The 27,802-nt window shown below is 48.4% G+C and overlaps 1 long non-coding RNA gene across 1 annotated transcript; it reads right to left on the bottom strand.

The window, feature by feature from the left end:
- Positions 1 to 1,160: 1,160 nt before the first annotated feature.
- LOC141153060 (uncharacterized) lies at positions 1,161 to 27,767 on the bottom strand. The gene is made up of 3 exons (XR_012247228.1): positions 27,707 to 27,767; positions 1,607 to 1,723; positions 1,161 to 1,467 (listed from the first exon to the last, which is right to left on the bottom strand). It is a non-coding gene; the product is annotated as an uncharacterized lncRNA (long non-coding RNA).
- Positions 27,768 to 27,802: the final 35 nt, after the last annotated feature.

The raw sequence follows: 27,802 nt of genomic DNA on the forward strand, positions 1-27,802 counted from the left end.
ACGCTATACACTTGATACTATGTACGGAGTTCCTGTGTATAATGGCACTTATGGTAATATTAGTATTGTGTTTTTTATTAATGATCAATATTGTAGTATTTGGTCACTATGCGGTAGTAATATGTGATCTGGTCATGGTGTGGTGGTATTTGTCCCTAGTATGTGGTATTATTCGGTCACTATGCAGTAGTAATATGTGGTCCGGCCATAGTGTGACAGTATTTGACCCTTGTATGTGGTATTATTAGTCATTTTAAAAAATGCATGTGACTCATTCCCTTAAAGAAAATAAATAAAAAAATATACCTAAAAATAGTATTCAATGTTCAATAATTTAAAGTAGAGTAGGGCCCTGCCAAGAGTCTCCTTGTTGAGGTGGCGGCTTAATAAATCTTTTGGCCAAAACAAAAGCTGCTTGCTATGTATGTGATATGTTGTTCGATTGGGAACTGTTAATGTGTGATTGGAGAGGACGTGGTGCAGAAGTGGAGATTTCCAAGAGTGGATGGTGGGACTGTGGAAGGTTCGAGGAGTGGAGGTGGAGCTGGGGTGGAGCCTGGGAGGAGTCTCAAGGGAGCCTGAAAATGTTGCCAGTATGGGGCCCTGAATTTCCTGGTGGCAGTCCTGCCTGTGCAGATTCTTCTTAGAGAGGAATTCTGTCACGTCGCTCTCTTTAGCTCCAAGGCACATCCAATCTGGTCAGCTTCCCTGAACTGACTGACTAAGGAGAACAGCAAGCCTGGTGCAGGATAGCCAGGTGATCTAATCAGCACCTTTAGAGCTAGGATTTAACTCTAACCTAACTGGCTTTGGTACATAACACATATAAATAGACTTCAAAAAGTGTGAAAACCAAAAGAAGAATTCAGCCCAAATGAAAACCAAGCTAAAAACAACAACTAAGCAAAAAAAGCGCAAATGCAAAATGCATTGGGTCCTTCTGCAGTGAATGAGGCCTAACTCTTCGGACAGATCTAGAGATTAACTATTGATCTGCACTCCTCAACATTGCAACTGCAACACCAAGAAGGAAAGGTTGTTGAATTATGGATGGATAGACATGTTATCGATATGGAAATTATGAAAAAATGGAAACAAAATTTTCAACACATCTTGATTTACTCGAATATGAACAGATACTTGCAGAAATCTCTGTACTCTGTACTTCTATGTCTCGACATACTATCAGTGAGGTTATTAATGGCTGTCTGAGGAATGTTCTGCCACTGAATGCACTTTGGCAAATCATCAAGATCCGCTGCTGGCAGCTCCCTGTGTAATTGCCGACTAATGATGTCCAAGATGTGCTCGATGGGAGACAAAGCCATGACTGCAGATTTAGGAAACCCAGGCTGCTCACAGTAGCACAAGCAACATGTGCCCTGGCATTGTCATATTGAATAACAGTTCTTTGGACATTGCGGAGAAATGTTCGTCCCACTGATTCCACGATTGATCCATTCTGTACTGAAAATGAAACAGGATACCATATACTAACCAATGCCGTCAGTGTCTACACAAACTATTGGTAGGCATATGTATGACATTGGGCTACAAGCGGGACATCCAGCTACAGTTGCCCCATTTATCTTACCCCACCACTCACAAAGGCCATCATGGTGCAGAGCAAGACGGGATCGGAGGCTGGAATAGAAGTATATCCTCTTCAGCGATGTGTTTCAGATGTTTCTGTATGATAGTTGTAGACTGGCCTGTAGACCACCTGTGCAATGCAATGAAGAAGCCTTCAGAAGGGAACGTTACACTGGTTCTTCTCTCAGGATTATGGGTGGAAAAATAACCCTGAGTGGTAGCACTTAAGTTCTCTTTCACCCCACCTCCAGAGCTTGTTTTACATGAAGGGGGAGTTACCAGTGTGCTGTGTGATGGCCGCTCTCTGCTCTCCTGATCTCACTGCGGAGCTGTGTGTGGTTATAACTGACACATCTGCAGGCTCCTCTCTTCTTCAGCTTCCATTTCACAAGCTGATAGTGTTACAATATATCAGAGCTGTGAGAGCTGCAGAAAATGTGTTTGTAAGGAGACAAAGTTCAGTTGTACTATCTTGTGTTAGTTACTAGTGTTGAGCGAACATGCTCGACACTGCTCGGTACTCGCCCGAGCATCACGCTACTCGGGATGTTCGGCGAGCACCGAGCATTTCCGGGTTACTCGGGCGGGAGCTCGGGTCCCCTCCCTGCACGCTTGCCGCTCTTTACAGAGCCAATGAACATGCAGGGATTGCCAGCCAGTCACTGTAATGCCGCAGCCATGTTGTTTGTGGGCATTACAGTGATTGGCTGGCCGCACTGCGTCACCTCCCAGACGATCAGCCCGTCATGATTGGTGTGTGCGGGGTGTCTGTGCGTGTGTCTGCGAGTGTGTGCGATGTCTGCGGGTGTGTGCGGTGTCTGTGCGATGTGTGCGGTGTCTGTGCGATGTCTGCAGGTGTGTGCGGTGTCTGTGCGATGTCTGCGTGTGTGCGCGGTGTCTGTGCGATGTCTGCGAGTGTGTGCGGTGTCTGTGCGATGTCTGCGAGTGTGTGCGGTGTCTGTGCGATGTGTGCGGGATGTGTGCGGGTGTGTGTGTGCGGGTGTGTGCATGCAGGCAGACATAGGCCGATGTGACACTACTACTCCCATCGGCCTATGTCTGTCCCCGGTCCACTCGTGCCAGCAGGATCAGCTCGATGGGAGCAGTAGTTCCCATCAGCCTGATCCTGCTATATAAATTGCCCTACTGTGTCCCCAATAAATTTTAAATACATGTCATTGGTGGCCAGTGGTTACCTACAATAAATTAGTTTATACATTACCTGTCCCCGCCGATCGCCACATAAAATAAAGTAAAAAATAAAAAACTACACCTATACTCACCTAGACACCTAATTCCCCGAAGCCATCGATCTCCTGTAATAAAATATAAAATAATAAACCACAACCTTATCCTTACCCCTCCGTAGTAGTCCACGAGTGTCCCACGATGATCTCCAGTTTAGAGCAGCCACATAGAATGTGACCGCTCTGAACCGCTGCCACCGCTAGAATGATGGGGCCGTAAAGCAGCCCCGTCATTGCATAAGCGGGTTCGCCGGAGTTCAGGCAGCGCTGCTCCGGTTAGCTCCTTTACGGCCCTGCTGTATCGTGAGAAATTCCCACGGTACAGCAGTGCCGTAAAGGAGGTCTCCGGAGCTGCGCTGCCTGAATGCACTCCGGTGACCTCAGTCAGTGGCTCCCGCTGCCGGGAGCGGACGTGTTCCCGGCAGCGTGCGCTTACAGCAGCCATGCACAGCTGTCACCATCTCCAGATGTGACAGCTGTGCATGGGAGATCAGCGCAGGAACGTGGACAGGTAACTATTTTTTTTTAGTAAACTAAGAATTAAATAAAATGGTGTGTTTTATTTCAAATAAATTATTTTTTTCTGGGTGTAGTGTGTTTTTTCTTTTTAACACTTTGTAGGTTAGTAATGGGGGTGTCTTATAGACGCCCATCATTACTAACCTGGGCTTCATAGCAGCTGGCGCTGACATGAACCCCAACCCTATTACCCCCTGCCACCGCACCAGGGCAGCCTGGAAGAGCGAGGCTAAGCGCCAGAATTGGAGTATCCTATGGATGTGCCATTTCTGGGGCGGCTGACGGCTGGTGTTTCTAGCCTGGGAGGGGGCCAATATTCATGGCACCCTTCCTGGGCTATTAATATCAGCCCCCAGCTGTCTGCCTAGCCTTTGCTAGCTATTAAATTAGGGGGGACCCCACGTCATTTTTTTGAGGGGGTCCCCCATTTTAATAGCTAGTAAAGGCTAGGTATTCAGCTGGGGGCTGATATTAGTAGCCTGGGAAGCTCCGTGGGTATTACCCCCTTCCCAGGCTTCAAACATCTGCCCCAGCCATCTGCTTAACCTCCGCTAGAGCCTAAAATTAAGGGGAACCCCACGCCAATTTTTTTTTAAATAAATCCTTTATTTTAACACTAAATGACAAGTACAGTAAGCAACACTGTCACTGTACTTCTTATATATGTGACTGACATGTTTCTATCTATCTAATCTATGTGTGATTCTCTATTCTGTCTGTTATAAATTGTCGGGTACCGCTGCTGAATTGCCGGCCGGCTTTTTTAAAGAGATGGTGCATGAAAACACTATTATATTTTTAAATAAATCCTTTACACTAAATGACAAGTACAGTAATCAACACTGTCACTGTACTTCATATATATGTGACTGACATGTTTCTATCTATCTAATCTATGTGTGATGCTCTATTCTTTCTGTTGTAAATTGTCGGGTACCGGTGTATGCCGCTGCTGAATTGCTGGCTTTTCGCGTAATACATTCTACATTATTCTTAGTTGTTTTACTTCATGTAGAATTAACCTACAAGGAAAGAAAGGGTTTATTTTCATTCCGATATTTGTGTCCCATTGACTTGCATTGGTTTCCGGTATCGGAATCGGCGATATCCGATACTTTTTGGGTATCGGTCCGATCCAATCCGATACGATATTTCCTGATATTGGAAGGTATCGCTCAACACTATCCTTAACGTATTTCACAGGAAAGCAGTTTCACTTTTGTTTTTGAACGTTTCATTGTGAGCCCGTAAAAGTGGCTTAATACCTCTGACCACGTTGTTGACAGCAGTGACCTGGGGGTCAGAAATGCTTCCTGGGGCGATCCCCATGCTGTCCCCATGTCATTTGAGCACTGTCACTATCGTTTTGAGCACTTGTTAGGCTTTTAAAAGACTGCCGGGGGGAACCGCCGCAAAAATGCTCGAGTCTCCCATAGACTAACATTGGGCTCGTTGCTCGGGTCGAGCTCGCCGTGATACTCGGGTGCTCGACCCGAGCCACGAGCCCAATGTTAGTCTCACGGCGAGCTCGGCCCGAGCTTCGAGCACCCGAGCATTTTAGTGCTCGCTCAACACTATTAGTTACATATCACACTGGTAACTCCACCTGTTATATAAAACCAGCTCTGGAGGCCATAGTCTTTAACAACTCATTTACATATAAGAAAAACATAGATTTCTCTGGAATAAGATATTGGATCACAGATATCAAGGTATCATTTTATCCAGATTCCTATGATCTAAATGCCCATAAAGACGACTTAGGAGAATTGATCCTACTAACAAATTCCCTTTAATATTGCTGTCAGCCTCTTGGCAGCTTTCCAGGCCAATTTTGTTGTTGTGTTTTCATCAATTTTTGTGTTCAAGGTAATGTCACTGTTGTGCCAAATTGACACCACTTCTTGATGTCTTCACAATGTCTATGGTATATCTAATGTGTTGAAAATTATTTTGTACCCTTCTCCTTACTGATAACGTTCAACAATAGTATCCCTTTGCTGTGTTGTATGCTGTTTATGGGCTTTGATTTTTGATGTAAAATGTAACTAAGAATATGTCAGAAAAATCCCACTAGAAAAGCTAAGCTTTAAATGATGGCAGCCGTGCACTGACTGCTATTTACCATGAGCGCAAATGTAATTGGCTAATTCTGAACACAGCCACATCCCCAATTATAAGAAGGTGTTCACACTTATGCAACCACATTATTTTAGCTTTGCTATCTTTAGTTCTACCCTCACAATGATTTAAGATTATTTCAAAATGAATTTGTACAGATTATAGGTGACCTTAAAATTGGAAAGAATTTTGATATGATTTTTCTATATGATAAAAAAAAGCTGGCATTTTAACAGCAGTGTGTAGACTTTCTATACCCATCTTATGTATATATACTATGCAGTTTATTGATACATATTAAATATTATATTATATTTTTGAGGGGAGAGGGTCTCGAATAGAAGGAACTGATTTTTTTGTTGGATAGACTAGATTTCATTGGTAACATTTTGAGGGGACTATGACTTTTGACCACTTTTATTCTAAGTTTTGGAAAGCACAATGAACGAAAAATAATGAATATCTGCTATTTACTTGAAATGTGTTCAGTATGTGAGATAAATATAATGTTAGTTTTATAGCATACAGTTGTTATGATTGCGGCAATAGCAACTACAGACATGGCCAAAAGTGTTGGCACCCTTGAAATTGTTCCAGAAAATGAAATATTTCTCTGAGAAAATAATTGCAATTTGATATGTTTTTATACACATGTTTATTTCCTTTGTGTGTATTGGAACAACACAAAAAAAACCAAAACAAAAGAAAAATAGGCAAATTGGACATAATTTCACGCAATATTCCAAAAATGGGCTGGACCAAATTGTTGCAAATTTCCAAAATTGTGGGTAAACAATTTTGTTTCAAGCATGTGATGCTCGCTCATACTCACCTGTGGCAAGTAACAGGTGTGGGCAATGTGAATATCATACCTGAAACCAGATAAAAAGGGGAGAAGTTGACTCAGTCTTTGTATTATGTGTCTGAGTGTGCCACACTAAGCGTGGAGAACAGAAAGAGAAGAAAAGTTGTTGAACAATATCAAGGTTACAAGTCCATCTCCACACTAGTGTTGAGCCACCCCCGTAGTGTTCGAGTTCGGTTCGGTTCGTCGAACACCCGTGTGTTCGCCGAACTGTTCGTCGAACTGTTCGTCGAACACCTTCGAACACCGTTAAAACCAATGGCAGGCAAACAAAAACACATAGAAACACATAGAAAACACCTTCAAAGGTGTCCAAAAGCTGACAAACTGCTCAGAAGACACAACTAACACATGGAAAAGTGACAAGTACATATAGTCAAGCGAAAAGAAAAGAGGTGGAGGAGTAAAAGGAGGGGGAGACACAGATGCCCTTCTAAAATCCAAAAAGTGAGAAGCCGACACATTCAGTCCGCTCCTGCCCGTGCCACCTCCGTGTCGCCGGGTTTGTGCCAGAGCCACGGTGAACCCTGACGGTCAGCCCCCCTCTCCCAATACTGGTGCCTGTCCGCTGGTGGGTCGAGCGAGCCCCCCTGTGGTGGAGGCAGCTCTAAGCTTTTTAATTTAAATTGTCTCTCTAATTTGAATGAATACACTTTAAATCCATTTACAAGGATCTATTGGAAGGCAAGTCTCATGCCAGCAGCCGCGTAATTCCAGCTCCAGTAGCGTCCACTAAAGCTGCTGCAGTTAAAAAGCTTTTATAAGGATCGAGCTCGGCTGTCCACCGCAAGGCATCCTACTGCCAGTCCCAGCCCCTATGCCTTGGGGTGCCTCTTGATGCTCTTCACTGAGTATCCCGTGGTCCCGAAGCATTTCCTTTGAAAAAATTAAGTGTCCAAACTACAGGTGGTGTAGCTTGCTTAACAGCCGGGATAATCCGCTGACTAGCAGACACTGCTACTAGGCACAAAGTATTTCCTGGGCTAGATGCAGTTAAAAATTTGTAATTAGATACTCTCGTTGGATGCTGAGAAAGCACTCCATGGAGTCTCCTGGCACGCCATATATGATTCTCTTAAAAAGCTTGGGGTAGGGGTCTAGGGGACCCTTTTATAGCCAAAATCACGGCCCTGTATCACAATACGTCACCTAGGCTGAAGATGAATGGAACTGTAGCACCCTGAGGGCTCGGTTGCTACAGAGGTATTGCACCTCACCCAGAGGTGTGATATCTCACTCTCAGGTAAGGATGGAGTGTGGATCAGGACCCGACACCTGCATGCATTACACCACATTGCCGTGGGGCAGGGCGACCAATATGCCTCTGAGATGGGCACGACAGTCCCTGTCCCTGGCTGGAGTGGGGGGAGGGAACACTGAGGAAGGGGAACCCTGTAGTGCAGGAGCAGGGAGGAAGCAGTTCCTGGGTGCATTGAGAAGGGAGTATAAAAGGTGGGCACCATCTTAGTTCAGTGCAGAGAAGTCTGAGCAGAAGTGGCAGGGAGCAGGGGCTCTGCATGAGCTCTGCTCCCGAGGCGGGCCTAGTAACAGAGGCCCAGGCCTGGAAGAGGGAGAAGGAAGGAAGAGGAGCAGAGAAGGCTCCAGGAACGAGGAATGAAGGGATCCCAGGGTTGCGGACGGGCGAGTCGCCACCGCACGCCCGAATCCACCTGCGTGGAGGGGTCAGGCCAAAGGGGGAGACCGGTCCCCGAAACTAGTGGAGGCAGGAAACGACCCTCAGCTAGAAACCGGAGGCTGTGACATTTTATGTGGCGCAGCCCCTCGCTACACCCGCTAGGAAGGCACCACATAGGGTCAGGGAAACTGGCGCCAAGTTTACCAAGAGGAGGCCCGAGGCAGCCGGACAGAAGGGTTGGTAAGAAAGGCCAGACAAAGGACACACAAAGGGGGTCCTGTGAAGCGCTCCAAAGTTATCTGGGAGTTGTCTGAGCCCCTCACCTGGTGAGCACAGTACGACGTGGGCAGCCGTTACCTGCAGACGTGGTCTGGATAATAAGAACTGTGAGTAAAGGCCCTGGACTGCATCACTGACTCCGTGTCATTACTGCTGCTGCCCTGCACCATCACCCCCATCCTCCGCATACACTGCCCTGAGGCTATACTCCTCCCGTGGGGAGTTATGCTACGCTCTGCTGCACCCACAACACCAGCCTCAGCGGTCTGCCCTGTAGCGGCGGTTCACTCTGACCACAATCCACGGGTGGCGTAGTCGGACATTTTAAACATCAAAAACACATAAATAGTTCCGCCACTAGTTTGACCACCCTGAGCCACGGAACCGGGTCGCCGCCACGAAGACTACAACCACCAGCATCCACCAAAAAGGGTCCGGCTCCGGGTGTCCCAAGGCCCAGGGGGTGCATCAGAACATTTTCATCACCTTTCACAATCACCAATGGGACAAGGCAGGGATGTCCTCTGTCCCCTCTCTTATACATCCTAGTGACGGAGCACCTGCTCTCATCAATTCGCCATAACCCCAATATTAGGTGGATTGAGGTGGGAGGCACCGAGTATAAGTGCTCTCTATTTGCTGATGATGTCCTAGTATATATCACTCAATCACATATATCCATCCATGCTGTTATGGCTGAAATAGATCACTTTGTTACATGGTCAAATTTTAAAATCAATGCAGCGAAGTCTGAGGCCCTCGATGTCTCCCTCCCCAAATCCATATAGGATTCCATCCAGTCCAACTTTCCCTTTGCCTGGCCCTCACAGGGTATCAAATACTTAGGAATTCCTATTCATAGAGACCTCTCCCATCTATGTTATCTTAATTTTGGGCCCTTTATTGAACAACTCCATACAGACAACGGTTGGCAAGTTAGAACTGTAAGATTCACTACGTGAACCACTGGTGTTTTGTGGAAAAGCACATGTACACTGTGTTCCAAATTATTATGCAAAAAGTGTTTAGGAGTGATAAGGGAAGAATTTGTTTGTTTGTCAGTTAAACTCATTGATGGTGATGTGTGTCAGGGCTCTTTATATCACTGTAAGCAATTGCAGACACCTGTGCTAATTAGTTTGGCAGGTGTGTCCAATGAAAGGCAAGACTACTTAAGAAGGCTGTCTCACATTATTAAGCAGCCTACATTTTCTGCCAAAATGGGAAAGAAAAAGGATGTGTCGGCTGCTGAGAAGCAACAAATTGTGGAGTGTTTAGGTCAAGGCATGACTACAATCAACATTGTGCGATGATCAGGATGAAGTGTCTTGGCAATCAAGAAGTATGTAGCTGATTCACAGTACACACATGTGCGTGCTGATAAGGGAAAATTGAGGACTCTTTCCTACAGGCAATTACGTCAGGTTAAAAGAGCAGCGGCAAAAAAGCCTTGTCATAGCAACAGACAAGTTTTTGAAGCTGCTGGTGCCTCCAACGTCCCCCGAACAACAAGATGCAGGGTCCTTCAGAGGTTTGTAGCTGTGCATACGCCATCCTGTCGACCTCCTCTATCCACTTCACACAAGCAGAAACGGCTCCAGTGGGCCAAACATTACATGAAGACTGATTTCAAAACTGTTTTGTTCACGGATGAGTGCCGTGCAGCGCTCGATGGTCCAGATGGATGGAGTGGAGGATGGCTGGTTGATGGACACCCCACGCAAACACGGCTATAGCGCCAACAAGGAGGAGGTGGAGTAATGTTTTGGGCTGGAATCATGGGGAGAGAGATTGTCGGCCCCTTTAGGATCCCTGAAGGCGCTAAAGATGAACTCCATAATGTATGTGGATTTTCTCAAACAGCACTTCCTGCCATGGTTCAAGAAGAAGAACCGTGTATTTCACAGCAAGATCATTTTTTTGCATGATAATGCACCATCTCATGCTGCACATAAAACATCTGCATCTCTGGCTGATATGGGCATAAAAGGGGACAAACTTATGGTGTGACCCCCATGCTCCCCTGACCTCTACCCCATTCAGAACCTCTGGAGCATCATCAAAAGGAGTGTCTATGATGGCGGGAGGCAGTTCACATCTAAGCAACAGCTCTGGGAGGGTATTCTGTCCTCATGCAAAACAATTGAAGCAGAAACCATCCAAAACCTGACAAATTCAATGGACGAGAGAGTTCAGAAGCTCCTTTCGAACAAGGGGTCCTATGTGAAAATGTAACATCACCTAGAATAAAGTTTTGAGTTGAAAACTGTTTGATTTCAGTTTCTAATAACCTGCTAATGCTTATAATTTCAAAAATGACCATTTTTTTGGTCTTTATTAAAATGAAAAGGTTGATCGAAAAGTTTGGGGGATCTAAGTGTGGCAACCCAGTAGTCATGATTACTTCGAATTCTGACAATATGAGGGTCATGTTGCAGGTAGTGCAGCAAGAAGGCACTTATGTGTCTTGCGCATCTCGGAGCCCCAAAATTATTTTCCGGTCTAGATGCAGCTAAAAATTATTATTAATTTTAAATCTGGTGGAGCTTAGTATAGATGGCCTAATAGGATCAGTGCTGCACACTGCTACAAAGCCCAAATTATTTTCCAGTCAAGATACAGATAAACATGATTAGTAATTTTAAATCTGGTGGAGCTTATTATAGATGGCCTAATAGAATCAGTGCTGCACACTGCTACAAAGCCCAAATTATTTTCCAGCCAAGATACAGATAAACATGATTAGTAATTTGAAAGCTTAAAACGGTTGGTAGGGTGATTTTAACCAATCATCAAGCTTTTACTCTCCCCAGGATGAGACAGGGGTAGAAAAGTCGTTTCGGATCCATGATTTGTTCATCTTTATGAACGTGAGTCTGTCTACATTATCAGTGGAGAGCCGCGTGCGCTTATCTGTCAGCACACCACCAGCAGCGCTGAACACACGTTCAGACAGAACGCTGGCTGCGGGGCATGAAAAGATCTCCAAGGCGTAAGTGGCGAGCTCGGGCCATTTATCCAGATTGGAAGCCCAAAAAGAGCAAGGGTCCAGTGACACAGTCATGGCTTCAATGTTTACTTGGAGATACTCCTGTACCATCGTCTCTAGGCGTTGACTATGTGTCAGACTTTTTGTCTCCTGTGGCCTTGCAAAGGATGGGCTAAAAAAGTGGTGAAATGATTCCGCAAAATTGATGTTACCAGCAGATACTGTGGTTCTGTTACGGTTTGAGTGCTGAACACTTGACGGTCCCACGGTTGGCAAGTTGGAACTGTGAGATTCACTACGTGCACCACTGGTGTTTTGTGGAAAAGCACATGTAAGATTCTGCAACAGTCTCTGCTGATACTCCTGCATGCGTGCATCCCTTTCTATGGCAGGAATAATTTCTGCAAATTTACTTTTATACCGGGGATCTAACAGTGTGGCAACCCAGTAGTCAGGATTATTTCTAATTCTCACAATTCGAGGGTCATGTTGCAGGTAGTGCAGCAAGAAGGCACTCATGTGTGTTGCGCATCCAGGAGCACCAAGTCCCTGTTGTGTTGGTGGCGAGGTAACAATCATGCTTCATTCCTCTGTCCTCTCCCCCCAACCTCACACAACAGAAATGTGATCAAGGTCTCCCTCATCTGATGAGTCTTCCATCAGTTCGTCCTCCACTTCTTCCTGGGCTCCTGCACCTTCCTCACTAGTTTGGCTGCTACCATGAGCCCTGGTAAAACCATCTCCCCCACCCTCACATGCCTGCCGCCTTGGTGCTGCCGACCGTCTGGACCTTGCAGATGTTAGCCCTTCCGCATACAACTCCTCCTCCTCTACTTCCTCCACCTCCTCTTGTGCCACCACCTGACTCCGAATTCTGTTTAACATGTGCTCCAGCATGTAAATCACCGGAATAGTCATGCTGATAATGGCATCGTCAGCACTAAACATCTTCGTCGCCATTTCAAAACTGTGCAGAAGGGTGCATAGGTCCCTGATCTGAGACCACTCCTCCAGCGTGATTTGCCCCACCTCTGGATCTCGTTGGCCCAGGCTATACGTCAGAACGTATTGCACCAGGACTTGTCGGTGCTGCCACAGTCGCTGCAACATGTGCAGAGTTGAATTCCACCGGGTAGGCACATCGCATTTTAGCCGGTGAAGTGGCAGGCCCAACGACTTCTGTAGAGATGTAAGTCGCTGAGCTGCGGGATGCGAACGGCGGAAGTGAGCACACAGCGACCGTGCCCTCTGCAGAAGGCCATCTAGTCTGGGATAGTGGGCTAAAAATTGCTGGACAACCAGGTGACGCGCCCCTGGGCCTGTGTCGCGCTGCGTTGCGCACGCGGGAGCTTACCCGGAGCCGAATCTCTTGAGGGTTGTAGTCTCGTGGCGGTGACCCGGTCCGTGCCCAGGGAGTCAAACTGAGCGGCGATGTATCAGCGGTAGATGTTGTACGACTACGCCACCCGTTGAATGCAGCTATGGAGCTGCCGCTGCAGGACAGTCCGCTGAGGCCGGTGGATGGATGGTGCAGCGTAGATGGTATAACCCCCAACGGGAGGGGTATGGCCTCAGGGCAGCAGATGTGGATGATGGGGGTAGCAGGAACCACTCGGAGACGGTACGGTGTAGTTCAGGGTCTTTACTGGTGACAACGATAGACCCTCCCGGAGTACTGGCTAGTGATTGGGGCCTGGTCAGTCCTTGAGCAGATGGGATCTCCCCTGGCCAGGCGGAGTTGTAGGCCTCCCAAACTGACTGTACTCTTATGGCTACCTTGCTAGAAGCGGGTATAAGTAGCCCACGTCCCTGAGTGTACCGTGTGGTGCTCACCCGTATGGCCGGTGACTCGGGGCCTTCTAATGGCTTCCGCTCCACGATGGCGGTGCTGGTCCCACGCGTGTGACCGTGCCTTCGGGCTTCTTGGCCAGAGGACCTGAAATCCCCTGCCTGACGGATTCTGCTGCTGGGTAGGAGTTAGTCCCCACAGCCTCGGACTCCGGGTCCGGTAAGAAATCTTCTCAGTCAGGGCGAGCTCTGCAGCTGCCAGCCCCTGGCTCGTAGTAATATTGCTCCCACTGAGCTTCTGCTGTTTCTTCCTATGCTGCTTCTCTGTCTCTACTCTCCTTGACTGACTAACCCTGCTTCAGCCCCGGGTTTATATAGGGGAAGGTCTTCCCCTCCCAAGACTGGGCAGGAGGTGTGGCATGCACAGGATCCCTGGCCAAGAGACCTCCCACCTGCTCTCAGACATAACATTGCTTGTTACTGTGGAAACCAGACCCCTGGGGTGCCACATTCCCCCCTAGTGAAATTTAGTACTCCGGGACTAAACATATTTTAGAAAAACATAACAAGATATAACAATAACAATACAATAAAGAAACACATAAAGGTGGTCACGGCATGTCCGTAACCGGGTGCAGTCTTTGAAGAAACAAAGGTGTCCATTTCACCAAAACAGGGAGACGTAACCAGGTAGGGGTCTGTCCTACCCCGAGTCCTTAACAGTCTCTAGTCCATCCTGGGTTACGCTCCAACTAATTGTACAAGGATTCCCGGTAGATCCACCAAGGATTCCTAAAAATAACTAGAAACACAAAATTATACACAAGCAACAATACACAGGTAAACATAAATAAAACAATTTATACACTTTAAATCCTCCAGCGTGCGGGTAACTGGCCTCTAGTGGCCCTAGTGGACCTACGGAGCTGACTGTCTAGCCCTGAACTACAGGGTGTAGGAGCTGTCAAGGGTAAACTGGGCAGCTGTCTACCGGCTCTTTGGCTCACTAGGGATATGGCAGGCTCACTGCAAGCAGAGGGTTGATCCTCCTGGTCTGCGGGTGTGGGGTCTTCTGCCTCCTGGACCGGCTGTTCTTCCAGCTCTACCTGTTGCTCCGTAGGTGCTTGGGATGCTGGTTGGAGGAAGGTGAGTACGGGTACCACAACTGCACCATTGACTTGAGTCCAAGACCGAGGGAAGTCCCCGAGCACAGTACTAACCATATCTTCCCTTTCCTCTACGGGTCGATGGTCTTCTTGTTCCTCTTCAGGGTTCCTCAGTTGTTCGGGACACTTCTTCAGGTGGTCCCGGGATACGATGGCTGTGGTTTCCCCTCCGTCTTTACTGATGGTACAAACCTTCGGGTTCTCGTGGCTTGAGGGCAGTACGGTGTACGGGTCCTTCTCCCACTGGTCGTCCAACTTGTGGAGCCGTCTCTTCCTCTTCAAGACCTGCTCTCCGGGTACCAGGGGAACAGCGGGAGCATACTGGTTGTAAGTTTTCTCTTGTCTTTCCCTAGCCTGACAGAGACTTCGCTCCACGCTCTCCTGTACTCTACGGTACTGCTGCTGCCTCTCTGTGTCCCAGTCTGTTTCTGGTGAAGTGTCCTCGGGTGTCAGGACTCCCATTTCCAGGTCAACAGGTAACTTACCAGGTCTTGCCCTCATTAGGTAAGCCGGGGTACAGTTGGTGGAACCTACCGGGATGTGGTTGTATAGGTCCACCAGATCGGGCAACTTCTCAGGCCACAGACTGCGTTCTTCCAGGGGCAACGTTTTTAGAAGATCCATTACCACCTGGTTCATTTTCTCACAAAGTCCATTAGTTTGCGGATGGTAGGGTGTCGTCCTTATCTTCCGGCAGCCATACAGATTGCAGAATTCCTGGAAGACCTCCGCTTCAAAGGCAGGTCCCTGGTCCGTCAGCACTTGGTCCGGGTACCCGTGTGGACGGCAAAAGTGCTGCTGGAAGGCTCTAGCTGCTGTTTGAGCCGTTAAGTCCTTGACGGGGACGACAACCAGAAACCGGGAGTAATGATCCACGATGGTTAACGCGTAGACGTAGCCACTTCTGCTTGGGGTCAGTTTTACATGATCCAAGGCTACCAGTTCCAACGGCTGCCGGGTGACGATGGACTGCAGGGGAGTCTTCTGGCTGGCACGGTCCTTCCTTCTCAGGTTGCACGGGCCACAGTCTCTGCACCACTGCTCAATGGTTCCCCTCATGCCTACCCAGTGGAACCGCTCGCGCAGCAGGAACTCCAGCTTCTTCCACCCGAAGTGCCCAGCTCCGTCGTGGTATGCCTCCATCACCATGGCTGCGTCCCTTCGTGGCACCACTACTTGCCAGAGTAATTCATGCGTCCGGGAGTTAACCATTCTGCGGCACAACTTCCCTTTGTAAAGGAACAGTCGACTCTTCTCTGCCCATAGTTGTTTGGCTTCCTCCGGAGCGTCTGGTTCAAGGCGAGCCTCCGGCCGAGTCAGCATCTCCTTCACCAGTCGGACGGCAGGGTCGCTGTCTTGCGTTTCCGCCCAGTTGTAGTGGGGTAAGGGGTTCAACGTAGCAGTCTGCTTACTCCTTACCTGGTGGGAATACTGAATAGTCCCATGACGGTGGAACGCAGGGAGTTCAACTTCTTCCAGTCCCTCCGGATCTTCTCCTCCGTCCGGCAGGTTGGGCATCCTGGACAGGGCGTCCGCGTTGGTATTGGAGCGTCCTGCCCGGTATTTGATTGTGAACTCGTAGTTGGACAGACGGGCCATCCACCTCTGCTCCAGGGCACCGAGTCGTGCCGTGTCCAGGTGTGTCAGCGGGTTGTTATCCGTGTACACGGTGAACCGGGAAGAAGCGAGGTAATGCTTAAAGCGCTCGGTGACTGCCCATACCACGGCCAGGAACTCTAGCTTAAATGAGCTGTAATTCTCGGGGTTCCTTTCGGTGGGTCGCAGTTTTCGGCTGGCGTAGGCGATTACTCGTTCTTTCCCTTGCTGAATCTGGGACAGTACGGCTCCTAGCCCGATGTTACTGGCGTCGGTGTAGAGGATAAAGGGCTGGCTATAATCCGGGTACGCCAGGATTTCATCCCCTGTGAGGGCCATCTTCAGCTGGCGGAAGGACTCTTCTTCCAGCTCCTCCCATTTGAAGGGCGGCTTCTGGTTCTTGGCCTTCCGGGACTGGCCTATCAGGAGGTCCTGCATAGGTGCTGCCTTTTTGGTGAAACCGGGGATGAATCTGCGGTAATAGCCTACCAACCCGAGGAACTGCCGCACTTCCTTTACACTGGAGGGACTTGGCCATTCCTTAATTGCGGTGATCTTATCAGGGTCGGGAGCCACTCCGTCAGCGCTCACCACATGTCCCAGGTACTGCACCTTTGGCTTCAGGAGGTGACACTTAGAGGGCTTCACCTTCAGGCCGTAACTTGCCAGGGCTTCGAACACTTCCGCCAGATGTTTCAGGTGGTCCTCATAAGTCTTGGAATATACGATGACATCGTCCAGGTACAACAGGACCGTCTCGAAGTTTTTGTGTCCCAGACAGCACTCCATTAATCGTTGGAAGGTTCCTGGTGCGTTACAAAGTCCAAACGGCATGCAGGTAAACTCACTAAGTCCCATCGGGGTGGTGAATGCGGTCTTCTCCCGGTCCGCCTCTGCTACAGGAACCTGCCAGTACCCGCTAGTGAGATCCAAGGTGGAGAAGAAATTAGCAGATCTTAAAGCAGCCAAAGACTCCTCTATCCTTGGTAAAGGGTACGCATCCTTGTGTGTGATACGGTTGATTTTCCGGTAATCTACACACATCCTCATGGTGTTGTCTTTCTTTTTGACTAAAACTAGTGGGGCTGCCCAGGGGCTACAGCTATCCCGGATTACCCCAGCCTCCTTCATGTCTCTAAGCATCCCCTTGGCGTGTTGGTAATGCGCAGGGGGTACGGGTCGATACCTCTCTTTTATGGGAGGATGATCTCCCGTGGGGATGCGGTGTTCTACCCCCTTGACTCGCCCGAAGTCTAACGGGTGTTTACTAAACACTCTCTCATACTCTTGAACCACCCGGTAGACTCCCTGTTTCTGGTGGGAGGGAGTGGAGTCAGTTCCCAAGTGTAGTTGCTGACACCAATCCTCCATTACTTTCTTAGAGCCGTTACCTTCCTCCGGGTGAGATGGAGGCAAGGGTTCCACAGACTGTATAGAGTTTTGGTTGATGGTATATAATTTGGCTAGCGTGGCATACCGGGGCAGGTACACTTCCCTCTCCCCGATATTGATTATGCGAACGGGCACCCTCCCATGGCGTACATTGACCACCCCCCGTGCTGTCAAAATGGTGGGCCTACTGTCTGAGTAAACTGGTTCTACCATTGCCTGGTAATCTCTACCTCTCGGACCAATAGCTGCCCGGCACCAAATCATCATTTCACTTTTTGGGGGCATGGCAATAGGGAAAGGGTCACACATTCTTACGGTACCAATCTCACCGCCGGAGAGTTCCACCTGTTGCCGTCGCATCAGTGCCCGGATCTCTTTCTGGAGCACCCGCTGCTCGCCGGAGCTGGCGTTCTTGGCAACCTGCTGTAGAAGGAAAATCACCTCTGCAAGACAATTCTCAATTACATTAGTTCCTAGAGTTATTTTTGGGTGACTCTCATGTTTGTCAATATCTACAATGATCAGTCCCTGGGCTGCCAGTTCGACTCTACCGATTTTGATGGTCACCTCTTTAAATCCGATCTGTGGCACGGGCTGGCCATTGCTGGCGATGATACTCAAGTCGTCGTCAGGGTAGCGGGTAATATCCGAGTCATTCCAGTACTGCTTAAAGAGCACGTACGGGATGGTGGTGACCTGTGACCCGGTGTCCAGTAGAGCACTCATGGGAATGCCATCCAGTACCACAGGCAAGACTGGACGTCCTCCCACATATCTGTCGTGCCAGTTCGATGGGCCTGGTGATCTTTTTCCTGGGGGTTGGCCCTCTACCCCAGGTTGTGCCCGTTTAAAGAACAGTACCTTGCCATATGTCCGGGTTGATTGCAGCGGCGGCAGATGGGTCGTCCGTCCTCGCTGTATCGGTCACTGGGTCTTCCTCTGGCCGGTGGGGTCCTCCTTGGTCGACGCCACGGGATGTCCTCCGGTCCGGATGCCATCTGGATCTTCCCTGGGATGGAAGCCTGTAAAGACTGCACAGTTCGGGTTAACGCAGCAACGCTCTTAGCTAGCTCTTGGACCTGATGGTGTAGGTCTGAAGCCGGGTCATTGTCCAAAGCCTGCGCATCAGCTCCCACAGGCCCTGCCGACAAGGGCGCCGCCTCCTGGTGGTAAGTGATAGCAGGGCGCCTGTGGGTCACAACGCCACCCGGTGCCGGTTCTCGGAGCACCCGGATGGCTCTGTCCTTGAACTGTGCAAAGCCCAGATGGGGATCCTGTAAGGCCATTGCCCGCAACTGGGTTCGGTGGGTATTACAATACAGTCCCTCTATAAACTGTTCGGTCAACAGCCTGTCCTCGTTTCCCACTCCATCAGGGTCGGTCTGCTTAATGGCCCTCAGGGCCTCTTGTAGGTTTAGTGCATAGTCCCTTATACTCTCATGCGCTCGCTGCTTGCACCCGTAGAATCTAAGCTTAATCTCGGCTGAGGTGCGGGTATCAAAGGTGTCCTTCAGCCGGGTTAGTATCCCTGCGACAGTCTTCCTCCCAGGTGGCCAGGATTTTACTTCCCTTTTGGCTGCCCCGGTTAGTTGGGCCACCAGGATGCTCACTTTTTGCTCTTCTGTGAGGGGGTACACCTGGAAGAGGCTATCCAGCTTTTCTCTAAAGTCATGCAGGGTATGTGACTCCCCTGAGTACTGGGGTAGCCAAGCTGCTCCCGGGATATAGGGCATGGTGAAAGGCATGACTGCAGCAGCGGTAGCGCTGGCGGGGGTTGAGGCAGTGAAGCTCTCCTCCGTATCCGACATCTTCCTCCCCCCTAGTGGACCGTGGCCTACCTTGCGATGCTCCTCTTCCGTAGGCCGCGGCTCCGCAGTGGATCGTCAGGGTTGAGGACCTTCCGTCGCGCTCCTGTGACGTCGGCGTCTGCTGGGCTCCTTCCAGGACCTTACGCAACGTCCGGACGTGAGGCGGGGCTTCAGTTCTCGCGCGCTTTCGGAGTCCACGCCCCTCTTCTTCCCGCGCGGCGTCCTCAAGATGGCGTCCAATGGCGGGAAAACTCCACGGATGGCGGGAAGAAGGCAGAAGATGGCGCCGGATGGCGGGAAACTTCACCGATGGCGGGAAGAAGGCTGAAGATGGCGCCGGATGGCGGGAATCTTCACCACAGGTAAGTTTGAAAAGTCTCTTTTTCAGGCACGCAGTACCCGGTGGTTGCGGGCACGAAATCCTGCCGACTACGCCAAAAGTTGACGCGCCCCTGGGCCTGTGTCGCGCTGCGTTGCGCACGCGGGAGCTACCCGGAGCCGAATCTCTTGAGGGTTGTAGTCTCGTGGCGGTGACCCGGTCCGTGCCCAGGGAGTCAAACTGAGCGGCGATGTATCAGCGGTAGATGTTGTACGACTACGCCACCCGTTGAATGCAGCTATGGAGCTGCCACTGCAGGACAGTCCGCTGAGGCCGGTGGATGGATGGTGCAGCGTAGATGGTATAACCCCCAACGGGAGGGGTATGGCCTCAGGGCAGCAGATGTGGATGATGGGGGTAGCAGGAACCACTCGGAGACGGTACGGTGTAGTTCAGGGTCTTTACTGGTGACAACGATAGACCCTCCCGGAGTACTGGCTAGTGATTGGGGCCTGGTCAGTCCTTGAGCAGATGGGATCTCCCCTGGCCAGGCGGAGTTGTAGGCCTCCCAAACTGACTGTACTCTTATGGCTACCTTGCTAGAAGCGGGTATAAGTAGCCCACGTCCCTGAGTGTACCGTGTGGTGCTCACCCGTATGGCCGGTGACTCGGGGCCTTCTAATGGCTTCCGCTCCACGATGGCGGTGCTGGTCCCACGCGTGTGACCGTGCCTTCGGGCTTCTTGGCCAGAGGACCTGAAATCCCCTGCCTGACGGATTCTGCTGCTGGGTAGGAGTTAGTCCCCACAGCCTCGGACTCCGGGTCCGGTAAGAAATCTTCTCAGTCAGGGCGAGCTCTGCAGCTGCCAGCCCCTGACTCGTAGTAATATTGCTCCCACTGAGCTTCTGCTGTTTCTTCCTATGCTGCTTCTCTGTCTCTACTCTCCTTGACTGACTAACCCTGCTTCAGCCCCGGGTTTATATAGGGGAAGGTCTTCCCCTCCCAAGACTGGGCAGGAGGTGTGGCATGCACAGGATCCCTGGCCAAGAGACCTCCCACCTGCTCTCAGACATAACATTGCTTGTTACTGTGGAAACCAGACCCCTGGGGTGCCACACAGGTTCAACACGTGAGCCATACAAGGCACGTGTGTGACATTGCCCCGGCGAAGGGCCGCACCCAGGTTTGCAGCATTGTCGCACACGGCCTTCCCTGGTTTCAGGTCCAGTGGAGACAACCATTCATGAAATTGGTTCTCCAGAGCTGACCACAACTCCTCAGCTGTGTGACTCATATTTCCCAATCATTTCAAAGTAAAAACCGCCTGATGACGTTGAGCCCTACTGCCAGCATAGTAAGGAGGTGTGCAGGATCCCTTCTGCGCAGTTAGAAAGCTTGTGGCATGACCAGACAGGCTTTGGGTGCAGGTGGAAGACCGAGAGGAGGTTGAGGAGGCAGAAGCAGTGGAGGAACTTTGACATAAAGAGGATTGACGCACAACTCGTGGGGACGGCAAGACTTGGACAGCAGCCCCTTGTCCTGCTGTCACCATAGTTACCCAGTGCCCAGTCAGCGACATGTAACGCCCCTGTCCATGCCTACTCGTCCAAGTGTCTGTGGTGAAATGCACCCTGTCACACACAGAGTTTCTCAAAGAAGCGGTGATGTTGTGTGTGACATGCTGGTGGAGCGCAGGCACACCTTTCTTTGAGAAGTAGTGCCGACTGGGCATCTGGTATTGGGGCACTGCGACGGACATAAGGTCTCGAAAATCCTCTGTGTCCACCAGGCGGAAAGGCAGCATTTCTGTAGCCAAGAGCTTGCAGATGGTGAAATTCAACCTCTTAGCTTTCTCATGGCTAGGAGGAAATGGTCTTTTACTTGTCCACATCTGAGGGACCGAGGGCTGGCTATTGTGCTTAGACGGGGTTGATAAGGTTGTCCCCGGCAAACTGCCGGTCTGTGAGGAAGATGCAGGCGGACATGTTAGGTTGCCTTGATCCAAAGGTGGTGCTATCGATGTCGGACAGCGCTCAACACCAGCTGGTGTTACCACCTCCAAAGAAAATGATGACCTGCCAATCACGCTGGCTGTTGCGGGTAAAGAGGTGGCAGGTCTGCGCTCCAAAACAGGTGTGACTGCTGTCCCCCCAGTCACAGAGGATGAAGAGGCCGCGGATGCACAAGATATGGCAGACGGTGGTTGGCCCGGCCGGCTAGGCCGCATTGTAGCACACTGAGCTTCCCACTGCAACTTATGCTTCATGTCCATGTGCCGGTTCATGCATGAAGTACTCAAACTATGTATTTTTTGGCCTCTACTTAGCTTTTGCTGACAAATGTTACAGATAACACGAGTTGGGTCATCTTTATCGATCTGAAAAAATGCCCAGGCTATGAAAGGCTTAGCACCCATGCGACCTGAAGAGCCACCACGACTTGTGGTGAGAGGCAGAGTTGTGTTTGAGGATGCAGTTGTTGACGTGCTTCCAGTACTACGTCTCTGTCCAGGAAGGCGCAACCTGACCTCGTCGTCACTAGCATCTTCCTCCACCTCCTCTGCTGACCTCATCTCTTGGCCGACTGTGGGTTGACAGTAAGTGGGATCTCCAACCTCATCATCATCACCCTGTGCGTTATCACACCCGTCGTCCTCAGAGCCAACCTGTTCCTGCCCTGACAAAAAACTAAAGTTGTCGCTCCAATCAGGTATTTGAGTCTCATCATCGTCTTCCTCATTGTCTCCACCAACAGGAGTTACAGTTTGGGAACGAGGGTCTACATTATGGTCAGAACCTTCTGCGTCTGGTCCTGCATCCGACTCATAAAGATTCTGGGCATCAGTGCAGATCATTTCCTCGTCTGGATTCACAGAAGCTCTGGAGCCGACCTCTGATTCCCAGGCTATAGTATGAGTAAACAGCTCTGCAGACTCAACCATCTGTTCTACCTCATACTCAGACGGGCAGCTGGAGACTTGGGAGCTGTGAGGAAGCAAGTGCGATTGTGGTGACACCTTTGAGGACTGGAGTATTTGTGATGTTGAAGTTGATGTGGAGGAGAGCCCACTTAAAGGAGCACTTGATATCCGTTGAAGCACCTGCTGTTTTTGTGCCTCATCTGGAATTTGTAGCGATTGGCGTGGCCGTAAGAAAGGGATCTTATCACATTGTCCGCTAAAAGAAGTAGACATTTTAGTTTGGCTGGAAGATGGTCTTTCTTCTGCAGGTGTTACTGTTGCTTTAACACCTACCCCACGGACACAACCTTTTTTCCCCTTCCCAACACGCCTATTCCCCTTTCCACCAGCAGCAGGCCTTTTTCCACTCATTTTGGTGGTTAACTAATTCACAACTCTGGAGTTGTTTGCACAAAAAAACAATGGATGGGAACCGAGCAGAGCTGAGTGGCCAAACTGTGGTATTAGGCCAAAACTATTGGCTGGGTTAGATGCAGAAAAAAATTATATTCAATTTGCAACCTGATGGAGGTCAGTATAGATGGACTAATAGAACAAGTCCCACACACTGCTAGAAGGCCAAATATTTTTTCAGAGGTAGATGCAGAAAAAAATTGTATTCAGTTTGCAACCTGATGGAGGTCAGTATAGATGGACTAATAGACCAAGTCCCACACACAGCTAGAAGGCCAAATATTTTTTCAGAGCTAGATGCAGACAAAAAATTATTTTTAATTTGCAACCTGATGGAGGTCAGTATAGATGGACTAATAGAGAAAGTCCCACACACTGCTAGAAGGCCAAATATTTTTTCAGAGCTAGATGCAGATATAAATTATTTTTAATTTGCAACCTGATGGAGGTCAGTATAGATGGACTAATAGAACAAGTCCCACACACTGCTAGAAGCCCAAATATTTTTTCAGAGCTAGATGCAGAAAAAAATTATATTCAATTTGCAACCTGATGGAGGTCAGTATAGATGGACTAATAGAATGATGCTATGCCCAAAAGATTTTACTTCACTAGGTGCAGTAAAAAAATTGGTATTCTATACACAGGTGGTATATCTTGCAACACAGATAGGCTACTCCACTGACTAACACACTCTGCAATAGGCCAAAAAGGATTAGCTTTGCTAGATTCAGCCAAATGCTGTGAAAAAAACTTGCACAGCACTGGCACAGACCTGCCTGGCAAAAACTGATAGGAACTGATGTAACCTAGTCCTGAAAAGGACTGCAATTACAATTAGTCTTTACTCCCACAATCTATCTATTTAAGAGCACAGACCTGCCTGATAAAAGTCGTAGGAAATGCTGTAACCTAGTCCTTAAAAGGACTGCAATCACAACTATTCCCTACTCCCAAGCTATCTGTAGATTTGTGCGAAAATTGGCTTGAAATTAACAAGGTATAGCGCACACAGCAACAGCGGTGCCGTCTAACACGCAGCTGCAGCAGTGAGAAAATGGTGGCGACGGGGAAAATGGCTTGGTCTTATAGGGCAAGGACATGTGACATACACCGCCAATGACACATGCCCTTGCTTGTGTGAAAAAAAAGCACTTCGCTCCGTGTGTGCCCTGCTGATAGGCTGACAGATTGCACCTCCCCACTGCAAATGCGGGAAAGAGAAAAAAAAATGGAGATCTTCATTGTTCCTGCAGAGATCCATCCCCTGCCCCTCCCCCCACCCCGCTGTACACTCAAACTGCGTATTAACATTAATTTTCATCATTACTGAGAAAAAATCCAGTTATGATTTTGGTGCACGAACAGTTATCGAACATAACCTCGAACAGCCGAATTTTTCTCAAATCGTTCGTGTTCGCCGAACGGCTTGAACACCGACCAAAACAGCTCGAATTTGAGATTGGCGAACAGTTCGAGTCGAACAACGCTCATCTCTACTCCACACATCTTAATGTTCCTTTGTCCACGGTGTGCAGTATAATCAAGAAGTTTACAAACCATGGCACTGTAGCTGATCTCCCTGGATGTGGAAGGCAGAGAAACATTGATGAAAGATTGCAGCCCAGGATAGACTGGAAGGTGAAATCAGCAGCCCCAATCAAGTTCCAATGAAATTCAAGCTGTCCTGCAGGCTCAGGGTGCATCAGTGTCAGCACAAACTATCTGTCCACATTTGAATGAAATGAAACACTATGGCAGGAGACCCATGTGGACCCCACTGTTGACACAGACATAAAACAGCTAGACTGTAGTTTGCCAAAATGTACGTGAGTAAGCCACAATCCTTCTTGGTGAAGCACAACATTCTACTGTTTTCTGAAAACAGAATTAAGCCTACATAGAAAAGAACATAGTACCTACAGTCAAATATGGTGGAAGATCAAAGATGTTTTGTGGTTGTTTTGCTGCCTCTGGCACTGGGTGACTTGTCTGTGTGCAAGGCATCATGAAATCTGAAGATTACCAAAGGATTTTGGGTGGCAATGTAGTGCCTAGTGACAGAAAACTAGGTTTGCGTCCTAGGTCATGAGTCTTCCAACAGGAGAATGATCCCAAAGATACTTCAAGAAGCCCCAGAAATGGATGGAAACAAAGCGCTGGAGAGTCCTGAAGTGGCAGCAATGAGTCCGGATCTAAATCCCAGTGAACACCTGTGGAGAGATCTTACAATTATTGTTGGGAGAAGACGTCTTCACATATGAGACCTGGAGCAGTTTGCAAAATAAGAGTAGTCCACAATTCCAGATGAGAGGTGGAAGAAGCTGATGGTTATAGGAAGCGATTGATTGCAGGTATTTATTCCAAAGGGTGCAACCAAATATTAAGTAGAGGGTGCCAACAATTTTGTCCGGCCCATTTTTGGGGTTTTGTGTGAAGTTATGTCCAATTTGCCTATTTTTCAGTTTTTTTTGTGTTGTACCAACACACACAAAGGAAATAAAAGTGTATAACAAAATGTGTTTAGTTAAAATAATTCTTCTGGGAGAAATACTTTGCTTTCTGGAACAATTTCAAGGGTGCTAACACTTTTGGACATGTATGGTACTTTTTAATATTTTTATATATTTTTTTTATAATAAAGCTATTTTGAATGGATAGATGAATTTACTTATGTCCTTGTCTAATGCCCCATTCTGTTTAAAAGACAGAAAACATTTAATATGACAAAGATAAAAAGTAGCAAAAAAATTCTCATTACTATTCAAAAGTATGTTTACAGAGAGTTGAAGCAAGAAAAGAGTGTTTTCACATACATGATCGCCCGTCTCTTATCAGCTGCCAGGCGCACTTCATGGAATATCATAGAACATAACTTTCTTATCTAAAGAAATGCAGTTGTGAATCTATCCTGAGAGAAGACAAGTTGTACAGTTTGCCAGGGCAACCAAGGTCAAAACCGGGTAAAAACATATTTGCCACAGATTGAAATATCTTATAGGTGACAATATGAAATTACTGGATGTCCATCTACATTTGCAAACTTTATTTTCAGTGTTACTGATTTCTTTTTAATGTATGATTTACATTTTAGCTCCTGATGTAGATTCAGCCAGGGTTATTCAACCTGTCAAAAGAAGAATCATTTTTTTAATTGTTAGTGACCCCCCTCCATGAATGAGAAGCCCCCACACAGTGGGGGGGGGACAGCTGGCATGATAAAAGAATCATGACCTGACAGATGGCAAGACACAGGACTCATGCATTTTCTACTACACTCATTGTCCTGGGACAGGCTATCTACTAGTACATCTTGTTGTTGGTTCAGTTCCGGACTATGTATTAGTAGTTCAGTAAGTAGAAGTAGTAAACTGGGTTCTGTTACTGTATCTATGTAGTAAGTGTGGATTTGTTACTGCATCTATGTATTGAAGGATTTTTCCAAACTTCTATAGCCATTCTATGTGACTGCAGATTGCTGAAACATGATGGTGTGTGATGTGTACACCGTCACGATTGCCCTGGAATTGCAGCGCAACGGACTTTCACATGATCACAAGTATGCGATGTCTATTATGGTCCCATGCCAACAACAGTCTCAGTCGCTTCTCTCAGTAAAACATTAAGAGAAGTAGAAGAGAATCTAGTCAGTACTTGACCACAGCTATACAAATCATGTACTTGTGATCGCCTGCTCGCACTGCTAATACAGGGGAATTGTGACAGCCTGCACATCAATGGAAGTGTGTGAAAATCTCCTTAAGCTTTGTTCTGGTACCATATGTCTATAGTAGGCCTTGTTCTTTTCCTGCTTCTTTGTACTTAGCTTGATCCAATACTGTATCTGTGTAGTGAGTGTCAGATCTTCGGTGTAGATGCTTTTATATAGAGTCTGATGTGGTGAGTCCCCTTGTGAAGACCAGGGGTCTTCCGTAGGCGTAACGCTACTCAGACAACACAGGGTGAGGGTAAAACAGTGTGGCAATACATTATTGAACCACAAAACGGGCAATAAACACATACAACAGTCCCAGCAAATACCCAAGATGGTGCAACATTACACAGTCTCACCCTTCCTTCTTTGCCCGCCTGGGATAGGACAGCCGCGAATTTGGAGACTTCCAGAGCCGACTACCTCAACCAGTGGCCCCCCGCTTCTGGCGGGCCTCCACAGAGAGAAGGTAGCAGCAAGCTTAGGAAGCTAGCAGTCCATCAAGGTAGCAGCAGACCCAAGGGTCCAAATCTGGCCTGAGAGTTTCCATGGGGCCAGGCGACTGTTGGGTCCCTCCTGGCAACTCCAAATGTCTCCATGTGTTCTAGGCGACCAGAGGGTACCTCCTAGCAACCCCAAAACAACATATCCATGGGGCCAGGCGACTTTTGTCCTCTCCTGGACTCCCCAAAATGCATCCATGTCTCTCTAATGATTAATGGAGCAGATCCAAATCAGGGCTGGTACTCTTAGCCTAGAATCATGTAGAATACAAATCTTTGTCCCTTTGGATGTCATGCAATCCATCTACTTTCCTGAAGGATGTCTCCCATTCTCCTTCCAAAGTCCTCCTGACTCTGCCTCAAGTCTCATTCTGTCTCCAGCACTACAGACATCCCTGTTTATATTTACATCTGTGTGAGGTCATCATGCACAGGTGCAGGGCTCAGTTATTATTGAGCTAATCTATTTACATAGTTGGTATCACAGGGGCTGTTGTAAATAGCTGGTTTTTAGTACAATTAGCATATTAGCAAACAACATTGTTTCCAAGACGAGACCGCAATCAGGGTTGCACAAATACTAGTCTGACCTTTAGAAACACACAAACATGTGTGCTTGGTCTCATCATCATTATCTTTCTAGAGGCTTGTTACCTCCACTCCATTAATGAAGCAGCCACAGGGGCACACAATAAGGATGGGCCGCTACTCATGAGCCACCGCTATGTGCTTGGCCCCCTAAACCAAATGTATCCATCCAGCCCCTGGCGATACGCAATAAACTCTACAATATATCTTACATTTCTCCTTCATGCTCACAATGACGTGTCTGCCGCAGAAGAAACTCAGAACGATACTGTTACATAACCAGACATAAACCGTAATCCTGCAGAGTC

The sequence above is a fragment of the Phyllobates terribilis genome, unplaced genomic scaffold, assembly GCF_046119375.1.
Source record: "Phyllobates terribilis strain yellow unplaced genomic scaffold, ASM4611937v1 Scaffold_7__3_contigs__length_470593459, whole genome shotgun sequence".
Classification (NCBI taxonomy): domain Eukaryota; kingdom Metazoa; phylum Chordata; class Amphibia; order Anura; family Dendrobatidae; genus Phyllobates; species Phyllobates terribilis.